The sequence below is a fragment of the Montipora foliosa genome, chromosome 12 (genome assembly GCF_036669935.1).
Source record: "Montipora foliosa isolate CH-2021 chromosome 12, ASM3666993v2, whole genome shotgun sequence".
In the NCBI taxonomy this organism is placed as follows: domain Eukaryota; kingdom Metazoa; phylum Cnidaria; class Anthozoa; order Scleractinia; family Acroporidae; genus Montipora; species Montipora foliosa.
Genome location: NC_090880.1, coordinates 21,449,190 through 21,459,987, shown reverse-complemented (window position 1 = coordinate 21,459,987; position 10,798 = coordinate 21,449,190). Strand labels below are relative to the sequence as shown.

Sequence of the window (10,798 nt, the reverse complement as noted above, 5' to 3'; positions counted from 1 at the left end):
AAGAAATTTTTAAAGTAAAGAAACAAAAATCATTGAAGCAAAATAATGTCCCTATTGATCTTGGTTTATTGGCTAAGAAGAAATAAGAACATTAATCAACCATTTTGTTTATGTGACAACATGTTTAAAGTTAATCTTGATGATTAGTGACGATACAACAAGAAATTTACCATGAAGGGCAAAATGGAAAGAGCCTTGTATTAACGTGATGCCCCTGAACGGTTTTGCACTGCGCATCTCCGACTGCGCATAACGTTGGAAGCCACGTTGGAACTCTCCCAAGTCCTTTCGCGGAAGAGGACTACTTGGAGCCGAAAATTGGCCTTTTGCTGTCCATTTGTCGTTGTGTTGCGAAGAAGCGAGCACACTGAGCCGCCTATTAAATGGTGTTATTTACTCGTAATAGGTACACGAAAAACATATTTTAAGGAGAAAAATAATGGATAGTAGAAGTTGTAGTATTCATATACAAATGACGCGGCACTGCATTTGGATCCAGACATCTGAGTGTGACTGAGGTGATCGTGATGTAGCGGTCCAATTTGCTTACATTTCTTTGTAAGATCGAGCAATTTGAAATCACTTTTCTGAAAGATTATAGCCCGGATAAACAAGTAGGCACAAGTTTTCAGTAATATTTAGTAGCTTTTGTTATATAACAACGGAGCGAAAACAGCACGGAGACCCCATCTTTTTCTGCAATTTTTTAATGTCCTGTGCATCAATATCAATTGTGCCAAGTTTGACAAAAATCTGGATAGTACTTCATTTTCAAGGTCTTTCAATGGAATTACCAAAAGAGCTTGGTTGATTGCCACGATCGCTTGCGGTAATTTATTTATCGCGTGACAGCAAATCAAAACCAGATCAAACTCCTTATTTTTCTTTGTATTTTTTTACGGCCAACAGCTGGCGGTGACTAACTTCCTTCTACAATGAGTACGAAATCTTGGAAAGCTGTCCAAAGAAAAGTTAACGGTGTGGACAGAGAAGGAGACATGTAAATTAGTAATTTCACCATGGAAAACTGGACAACTTATTCATGTAAAGAGCTCTATAGCAAGAGGGACAAGCTCCGTTGAGCGGAAAGTGGAAGACTTCTGCGCAGAAAATTACGGCGAATAATGTTCTAGCGGGAGTAACCCGGCTTATAAGTGTACTCGTCTGACTAGTGTTCATTTGTTTTTTTATCAAGAAAATATCTAAGGAGAGTTTTGACTTGAAATATCCATCGAAGTATCCATAGAAATAAAACTTGAATTCTCGACAGTCTTGTTCCATTTTATCTATTTAGTTTTTTTTTAATGTTACAAGAGCACATGAGTATTCTACAGTGCTAATGCTAAGTTAAAATTAGCGCTGATTTAAAAGGTACATTGAATTAAAAAATAGATTAATGAAACATATTATATTAGTTATATCTTCAGGCAAAAATTTCCATGGCAATTTTCATAGTGTAAAGACAACGATGATGCGATTTTCACGTGTATAAATGAATGATCTCACAGATAAATTTTCAACACCCTTGTTTCATTTTATCCTTGTTAATACGATCTTTTTTTTGTTACAAGAACACACTAGTATTCCACACCGTTACTAATTTATTCAATAAAATAATTGCTGACTTTAACACTGAGTGCTTTGATTAAAAAAAAAACTAATGAAACATATTAGTTTTATCTTCAGGCAAAAATTTCCATGGGAATTTTGTAAGTATAACAACACCTATGATACGATTTCCACGTATATATAAAAGAAAGAATTTTGTCATTAACCATAAGTCGACTGATCAGAAGGGGAGTGAAACCAGTTGAAGCTGACCGCAACTTAAATTTTTGAACTTTCTGCAGGTATGAATAACTTGTTTGTCTTTGCCAAATTCAGCGAAATACATTATGAAGAGAGCCGATCAGTTGCTTAATTTCTCTTTCAGAGGAAATCATATGATCGCTATTTTGTTATTTTGCGTAAATGTTCTCAATCTTTTCTCACAAGTGTTACGGCCTAGGGCCTTAAGCAGAATCCTCAGCTGTATCATCAGTTGATAAAACAAGTTGAATCAAAACTCGGTCAGTTGTATTCCACGATGCAATCAGGAACACGAGCTGCAATGTCGACATTTTAAAGCATATGAGACAAAATAATTCATATTGGTCTTTAGGAAAGACAGATGACAACTGCACGTAAAAAAGGACCCTGTAAGAACGTTAAAATTAAACCGAAAACCGAAAATTAAGGGGGCTTTTTTTCTGTAAACAAGTAACCCAGGGAATCCAGTTTCACCTTCACTTACTCATAAACAAAAGGCAGATCATACAAGGTAATGGTTGGCATTGTTTAACACTGTTTTGCACTCTTAGAAATTCATCCTATTCAAGTTCTTTCCATAGCTTTCTTGTAATTTCTTGACAAAGGGGAAGGGGAGGCCATGAAATTCTGCTAAATTTAATTTAGCTATAGTCTACTAGTTTTATAATTCCTTTGCAAAGACAATGTGCATGAACTTTAAAACTTATAAAATACTGTATAAAGCATACTAATAAGGTAGAGCTTGTTGTTTCTTGTTTGGCGCGATCACTGTTAAAGCTTTCTAAGAATATTAGTGTCCATTTGAAAAAGCTGCAAACTAATTTCGCGAAAAAGAGCAACAAAGCAGGGTGCAAGGTGTGATGTGGAAAGAAGTTATTCATCGGGCGCCGCCAATCTGTAATCGCCAGGGTTGACTTCAAAAGAGACAAAGGAGAAAGGTCCAGAATCAAAAAGCAATTAGCTAATGGTGAAAATTTTATTCATGTGGGAGAGAGGGATATCCTCGTGTAAAGGGCGGGGTCTTTGTCAAGCAAATTGTTTATTCACTCATTTGCATTTTGTTACATTAATAATTAGTATAAAAGAAGAAAAGGAAAAAAAGGTATATATTTGTGCAGAAATTAGAGCTTGGAGACTATAATAACCGAGAGGTTTTCGAGTTAGTCTCCAGGTTTTTGATGTTTGAGAAATATGCAAGACATCAAAAGAGAAGAAATGTCTAAGTAGTTTATTTGCTAAGGAACTAAGATTGGCTTTGAAAATGTTGAAGTACAAGGAAAGGTTACGTTTATACAAACGTTGGCCGTGTAGCACTTATATCTTAAACAGAATTAACTGAAAAGAGTGTAGTGCAGATACATAGCAGATATATAGCACTTCACATTACACTACACTCTTTTCAATTAATTCTGTTTGAAAATGTTGCTCAGACAGTAAACAAAACCATGATCTTTTGGAAAAGTTGAAGACGCTAAGGTCTTTTAGATCGGTGGGGATGTTGTCCCAAAAAAGAGTAGCGGTAAACGCTATTGTTTGTTTTGCAGAATTGGAACGAACTTTTGGCTTATATAGGTTTTGTTTGGAAGCATATCTAGTGTTGTAATTATGGACAGTCCTATCCTATTGAAAGAAATCTTGAAACATAATTGGCAGGAAACATTTAAGGCCCATGTGCGTGGACCTTTTTTTCAAGGTTTTGTTGCTAACAGTGGTATCGCAACCAGTGTTCACAGTTCCTCTTTTTTTGCTGAAAGTTTCTTTTCCAACTTGATCAATCTTTTAAATCTCTCCCTCGATTATTAAAACCACTAGAAAAACGGTGAGAATTTTCTTTGTTAGTTTGATACGCAGATTACGTGCACTGAACAATTCATAGGATTGGATAATTGAGTTTGTTATACTCCCCAACTCAAATACGTTTTCCGATTGGAGGAGAACGTGTCACGTGTCATGGGTCAAAACTCACTAACTCCCTAGGGAAGCAACGACTTGAACTTTCTACTCGCACGTGATTAGGAGGTGTAACTTTGAAACAGCGGCAAATTCCCGGTAAAAATCCGTGTATTGCTCTATTTTGAGTTGGGAAGTATTACAAGACACTTAATGACTGGCCCCACAGGAAACAGTGAGTTTTGTTTCCCCTCGACCCTCATTGTTGCACATTGAGGGTCTCGGGGAACAAAACTCACTGTTTCCCTTGGGGCCAGTCATTATATGCTTATTAATAGCTTTTCGAAGTCGTTTACAAAACACTGGACTTGTAAATTATGACCTTGTTCAATGGGCTGGGTGAGAATCGGCAGATTCTATGGGGATAAGGCCAAAAACACGCCTAAATGTGGTTCATCTTTTTAATTTATGAAAGAAGGGACTCATTCCTAAACAATTGCATTTCTATTGAATTTTGATCCAAGCCAGCGATTTCAGTGGAGAACATGGAACAGCTTTAGAGTAGGTTCCTCGACTCGAAGCACTGTCAACAATTGTGACAGCTCCCAAAAACTCTTGAATACGTCAGTCATAACTTCATGTTTGCAAAGCTGAATGCGAAAACTAATTGTTTCGTGACATTACTTCTGCATTTTCGCCATCAGAGTTTTCGTGATCATATGGTTATTATGCACGTATTATGGGCAATCTTTTCTGACGGCAATCTTCACAATTCGTCTCATTAACATTGCAATTTGTTTCTGGAAAGCGTATTGCTTACACTAATTGACCGAAGAAAAAGAAATTTAATTTTTAACCCGAGGTAACTACCCCTTTTAAAAAACGAGAAAGGCGCGGTGCCTTAAAGGTGGGAGGACACAAGGGGTCATGATGCAGGGACATGTTGCAGCGACAAAAAGATGTGTAGTATACACTACTAAGGCGACATGCATATTAGGGTCGTGTAGCTGGGACATGTAGCAGGGACAAAATCACAACACTTCCACACACATGAAAATGTTGCGGGTACATGTTTAAAGGGCTTTGTTCCAGAGGCGTGTCCAATGAAGTTCAACTTGGTGTTGCACAATTCAATAAAAGTGTCAGTTCACTCGAGGGGACATTTCACTGCAACATATTCCTGAAACATGTACCCACAACATTGCATGCGTGTGCACATGTTGTGATTTTGTCCCTGCTACATGTCCCGGCTGCACGTCCCTGTTACATGTCGCTTCAGTGTGCACTAAGCAAGTTTTTTAGCGCTGCAACATGTCCCTGCAATATAACCCCTTGTGTCTGGCTACCTTAAATCAATCGTGGACGCACACAGAGCTTACTAGTCGTGCTTGAATGAATACGAACAAAGGCAGAGGGTGAAGTGCCCCCTGAAATTTTTAAGCCCTGTGAAAACAGACGCAACATTGTTGGGCAACAACTTCTAAGATTGTTGCGTGTTACATGTTGCGTCCGTTTGCAAACCTGTTGCATGTTGTTGCACGAAGTTTGAAACTGCTCAAACTTTTGAGCCAATAACTCCCAACATTTCTTTTGTTCCGTGATCGCCGAAGCGTAGCGCAACAATGTTGGATCCGTTTTCACAACTCTTCCAACATTGTTGGTGCCACGCACGAGCATTACATATGGTTTCCATGGAGACAACAACCATTAACATGTTGAAAACAAGTTGGCAGCCGAATTTTGTAAGTTTACAAAGTCTTATGGGTCATATCCTTCTCATAATACACTGCACGTCCTTACATTGTTAAAGATGTTGAGTCCATTTGCAAGGGGCATTAGAACGGAGGTCAGTTAACAATGGGCTTTAAATTTCATTGCTGATTGAAAAGCAAAGAGCTCATAGTAAATAGGAAATTTTATCAAATCATGACGATGATAAAATCCTTTTTTCAGTGTCCCAAAGCTAAGCACCTTGATAATTAAAGCAAGTTGATTAAACAGAGATAGATGAATTCCAATGAGAGAAGTGACTCCTTGGGACAAAATTGCATATTCGTTGCCTTGATATTTACGTTGCAGGATATTTACGGCATGCGCGTTGTGTCCTACAGTTGGTTCTAGCCATTTTCGTCCCCAGTATCTACTTTTCTTTTGGTTAGTGCCAAGAACATGGATTCTGGCCACAGCCAAAGCGGGAAGTCCACAAATCACAGACTTCCGGCTCTTCTGCGCATTCTCAGAAATCCGAAACAATAACGTTTGTTAACGGTTTCAGCGACTGCGCGTATTTTTGGCCGTGGCCGGAGTCCGTGTTCTTGGCGCGGACCAAAAGAAAAGAGGGACTCTGGGGACGAGAATGGGCTCTACCGTCTTCAAAAATGGCCGACTTAGCTATGTTTGTTTGTGTTTTTTAACAAACCTATTGAGTTTTACAATGTAACTGATTCTTTTATCTTTTGAAGTCAATTTGTAAATACCGTGAGGGCCGTCTGTGAGCAAACTCGTATGTTAAAGAAACGAAATGTAATCAATGATGTTAGTAAAGATTCCCTCATCGACCGACAAAATTCCGGAGTGCTTCAAAAAGGAGTAAAGCCTTGGTTCAGGCAACATTCTACCTCTTGCATTTGTATACTGGTATGTGAAACAAAAAGGGAAAAAGTTTGCGAAATGTTATACCGTACATCAAAGCATTATCACTGATTTTGTGATTTTTTGTGTTTTTAACAAATCTATTGAGTTTTACAATGTAACAGATTCTTTTATCTTTTGAAGTCAATTTGTAAATACCGTGAGGGCCGTCTGTGAGCAACCTCGCATGTTAGGGAAACAAAATGTATTCAATGATGTCAGTAAAGATTCCCTTATCGACCGACAAAATTCCAGAGTGCTCCAAAAAGGAGGAAAGCCTTGGTTCAGGCAACATTCTACCTACTGCATACCGGTATGTTAAACAAAAAGGGAAAAAGTTTGCGAAATGTTGTACAGTACATCAAAGCATTATCACTGATTTTGCCTGGTTTATTTTTAAATCTTCCCAATCAGATTGTTGGTTCTTGGTTTTTTCGTTGATTCACCATGAAACCCATTTTGATTGTGGCCGTCTGTGCCTTTCTGATCATTTCCACAAGCGCAGGACCCTTTCGCAAAGGTGTGTAGCGAAAAGTATTTCATTAAAGTACTTAAAATTATATAAACTCGACAATACTTAATTAAGCTTCGTTTTGCATTCGAGAAACCTTCGACACCTATCACCAATTTACCCTTAGATCAGACCAGTGAGACTGATTGATTCCGTGCCCTAGTGGGCGAATTCATGCTGGGTCTAAGTAGGCCATAAATGCAACGGCAACTCAAGTCAACTTGAGACTTACTCGACAACTTATAGCCTTACCGTGTTTTGATTTGCTCGGGTACGCATTTCAGGGGGGTAAAACTAGACTATTAAAGATGGTACTTCAGCTTTCCTGAAGATAGGTCCTTTCTAATAATAAGGTTCTAAAGTAAGGTACTTCAATTGAAACTAAACCCCGTTCACAATCAAAGTAGAACTCGGGCGTACTTCAAAGCCTTCTTACTTCGCTTATTGTTTCTGGCTTTCACGCCTTAGGAAGAAAGAAGTCTAACAATAGAACATTTCACAGTTTTGTGCTCAGTTACCAGGCCTTTGAATAAAAGCGAGGCTGGAGTTGCTTTGATACAAACCTCATAACATTTGTTACGTAAGTAGAAACGGGTTAGCATTATAACAACATGATTTACATACGAAGGGCAATGAGATTTGTATCAACTCCAACTCCAGCCTCGCCTTTATGCAAAGGCCTGGTAACTGAGCACAGAACTGTAAAATGCTACAGTCAGGACGCAGTTCTTTACAACCTGTAATTTCATTGGATCCCTTTAGGACGCAGCTGCATTGTGTTTTACGTCATGGTTCATTGTTTCTTTTGTACCGTGTCCATTGTTTTCTGAACCAATCCCGAGAGCTGCGTGGCGGCCCAAATGGTCTATTTGAGGGTGTTATGGCAAAGACAGCATTATAACAGTAACAGCATTAGCATTATAACAACATGATTTACATAGGAAGGGCAATGAGATTTGTATCAACGCCAACTCCAGCCTCGCCGAAATTAATTGCCAACTCTCGCTTACGCTGCTTGGTTTGGTGGCTTAAATTTAATGAAAATTCCAATGAAGTTTGCCTAGTCGCTTAACTTTAAGCGAGTTGGAAAAGCAACTGATTCACGCGATTTCCGTATGTCACTTATTAAGCGACCCTAAAGACCGCAACAAAGACGTAAAATCACCAAATTTGAGGTTTTGACGACAACGCGAGCTCTTTCATCCCCTATTTTTACTCTGAAAGCGCTCGTACCAATTTATTTTTAGGATGATACTTTAATTACTCGCATTGAAGAAATCGACTTATACTTGAGGTGACGTTTTTGTCGACGTCACCGGTCCCTACTCTTAAAATTTAAATACTTTAGGATTGTATGATCGGTGCACAGGAATCGAACTCACGACGACATTTGAAATCATTCCTCCATAGCACAAAAGCTTGATCATGCATTGGATTTAAAAGGACCATGGAGTATAATAAAGAATGCTGAATTTCGTCCTTGGCATTCATCGCGTTTTGGGAAGAAGGAAGCATTGCAGAAAGAGGATGTTAAAGGCCGCCGACCTTGTGTAAGGAATTGCGGTGGTGGAATTGAAGATATTCAGAACTTCTTCAACATAACGAGTGAGTTTTTCAATGTTCAGAAATTCGCGTACTGAGGTTGCACGTTTAATTCTAATATTTTATGTATACAAGTCAATTACTCTTTAATTTGGTTAGGGTTATCATAACAGCTTATGTTCAATCGAAGAGGATACTTCATGGCATTTATGTAATGTATTTCTGGAGTGACAAGTGATGATATAACACGATACCATACTGTAACTTTAATTAGAGGGGGAGACGCAATAGGCCTTTTGCAACAATCGATCACATGGTACAAAATACGCCATGCTGGAGAGCAAGCTCATTATTATTCCCCCACTGGGACATTAAAACAGAGAGACCTGAACCAGTGAAGCTTGACTTGCCTTTGTTTTAATGTCCCAGTGGGGGAATAATAATGAGCTTGCCCTCCAGCATGGCGGATTTTGTACCACGTGATTGTTTGTTGCAAAAGGCCTATTGTCCACTTTAGCTTTTACATTTTGTTTTCCCATTTCAGACCACTTGATGTCACTCTAGGGAAACGTTTCTTTCAAATGCCGTCTCATGCACGTGCATATGTATGCACAACGTATGAAAAAACAAAAAGGAAAATTCCCTTGAGAACATCACGTGGTCTGAAATGGGAAAACAAAACGTTCAAGCTAAAGAGGTCTATTAAACCGTTACAGTTTGCTAACTTACCGTCCTCTTGCTAAAACCACAGAGACCCATCTAAGCAGTAATATGATCCGGGATAGCCTCCTGATTAGACTAATTTTGTCACTCAGTTTTCTCAGGTTTGGTTGCTTTAATTATTATTCCCTTATGATTGACAATGGTCTATCGTGCGATGTGAAACTTATTAAAAAGCTCTTCTAATTAAAGCAGCTCTATGAAAACCCCGTACATAGTCTTGATATGACAGTTCTGGGCGCATAGTAACCTCAAATAAACAAATTCCAACATCTATTTATCTCTTTTATCTTCATTTTTCAGATGTTTTGAACCCTGTTTAAATCCTGGCAAGCTTTGCTTCAGAAAAGGGAAATCATTAACGCGGTTAAATGGGCTCGCACAAATTAGTTAGGCTGTTACCCACTTAGGCACAATTACTTTGTATTTTTATCCATGCACGATGCATCAATAAAGCAAATGCTCCATAACAATCCAATTGCTGTTTCATGCTTTTGCTGTTGTTGTTGTTGTTGTTGTTGTTGTTGTCGTCTTGTCACCCCCACCCCTCCTCACCTCCTCGTACACCTACATTATGTGCATGTCATTAACACCCAATAAGCTCGTGCCGCCATCTTGGATTTGACTGAGTGGCCGTTATTTTGAATAAAGACGTCCTGTCATCCGGGAGATACTACTTCTTGCCTCTACAATTCGCCATCAGAGTTCACATAAAGATAAAGGTAAAGGCGGCTACGAGCCTAGAAGGCCCACCAGGCCGGTGCTTATCTCCAGAGTTCATATGATCTGGTTATTATGCGCGTTTTAAGAGCAATCTTGACGTCAATCTTCACATTTCGTCTCATTAACATTGGAATTTGTTTCTCGAAAAGCACGTTGCTCAAAAAAAAAAGGTACGCCAAGCTAACGTTGTAATTTGAGCGTCACCATCAGTTAAGATTGTAAGGGTTTGTACGGGAATTTGCGAACGTGCTTAGGAGTCGAAAATAAAGAACATGAATTGAACAAAAATGTTGTTCATGATACCTTATCAGTATTTTAGTGGCGTACTTTGGCCATTTTATCGTGATTCCAGTGGGTTGTAGGTTCGCAGTTTTCCTCTCTATATATTTATCTTCAAGGTTGGAAACTCCAATGAAGAGGTCGGAAACATAAGCTGCTTTAAGTTCTTGCAAAAAGCTCAAATCGACACGAAGTTCTACTCAAATTCCACATCAGCATGCCTCTGAGCTTGGACCGTATCTGCGTGATAACTCAGCACTTTCCTGAGTAGGGCCTCACGTTGTACCCCTCATTTAAACCAAAACATCGTCACCCACCCGGTGTGTAACAAATTGGAACATTGGCCCAGCCGGTAAGGCGTTTTTCAAGGATTACGTGCGGGCAACGTCGGAATATGGCATCCGCGGACAAAAAAACCCAGTCAATCTCGGCGATTTTTCAATTCCTTACCAGGAAAGCTTGTTTGATATGAGGATTAAAATATGTAGCAGCACTATCATCCTTGGTCTAAGTGGAAACTTCGGGTCGATTTGAGGTTTTTCGAAGAATTTACAGCAGCTTATGTTTCCGACTGCGTCATCGGAGTTTCCGCAGTTCGACCTTACGAGTATGCCACGAGAAAATGTTTTGGCGAGCCAGCGTGCTTTTTCGGACGCGAAGGGGATGAGCGAGCGACGAAGTCGCGAGAGGTCG

General features: G+C 39.2%; 1 long non-coding RNA gene across 1 annotated transcript; it reads left to right on the top strand.

Moving 5' to 3' along the window:
- The first annotated feature begins 1,804 nt into the window (after window positions 1–1,804).
- On the top strand, window positions 1,805–8,381 carry LOC137980208 (uncharacterized). Its single transcript, XR_011118463.1, has 3 exons — window positions 1,805–1,850; window positions 6,745–6,850; window positions 8,252–8,381. It is a non-coding gene; the product is annotated as an uncharacterized lncRNA (long non-coding RNA).
- The last annotated feature ends 2,417 nt before the right edge of the window (window positions 8,382–10,798 follow it).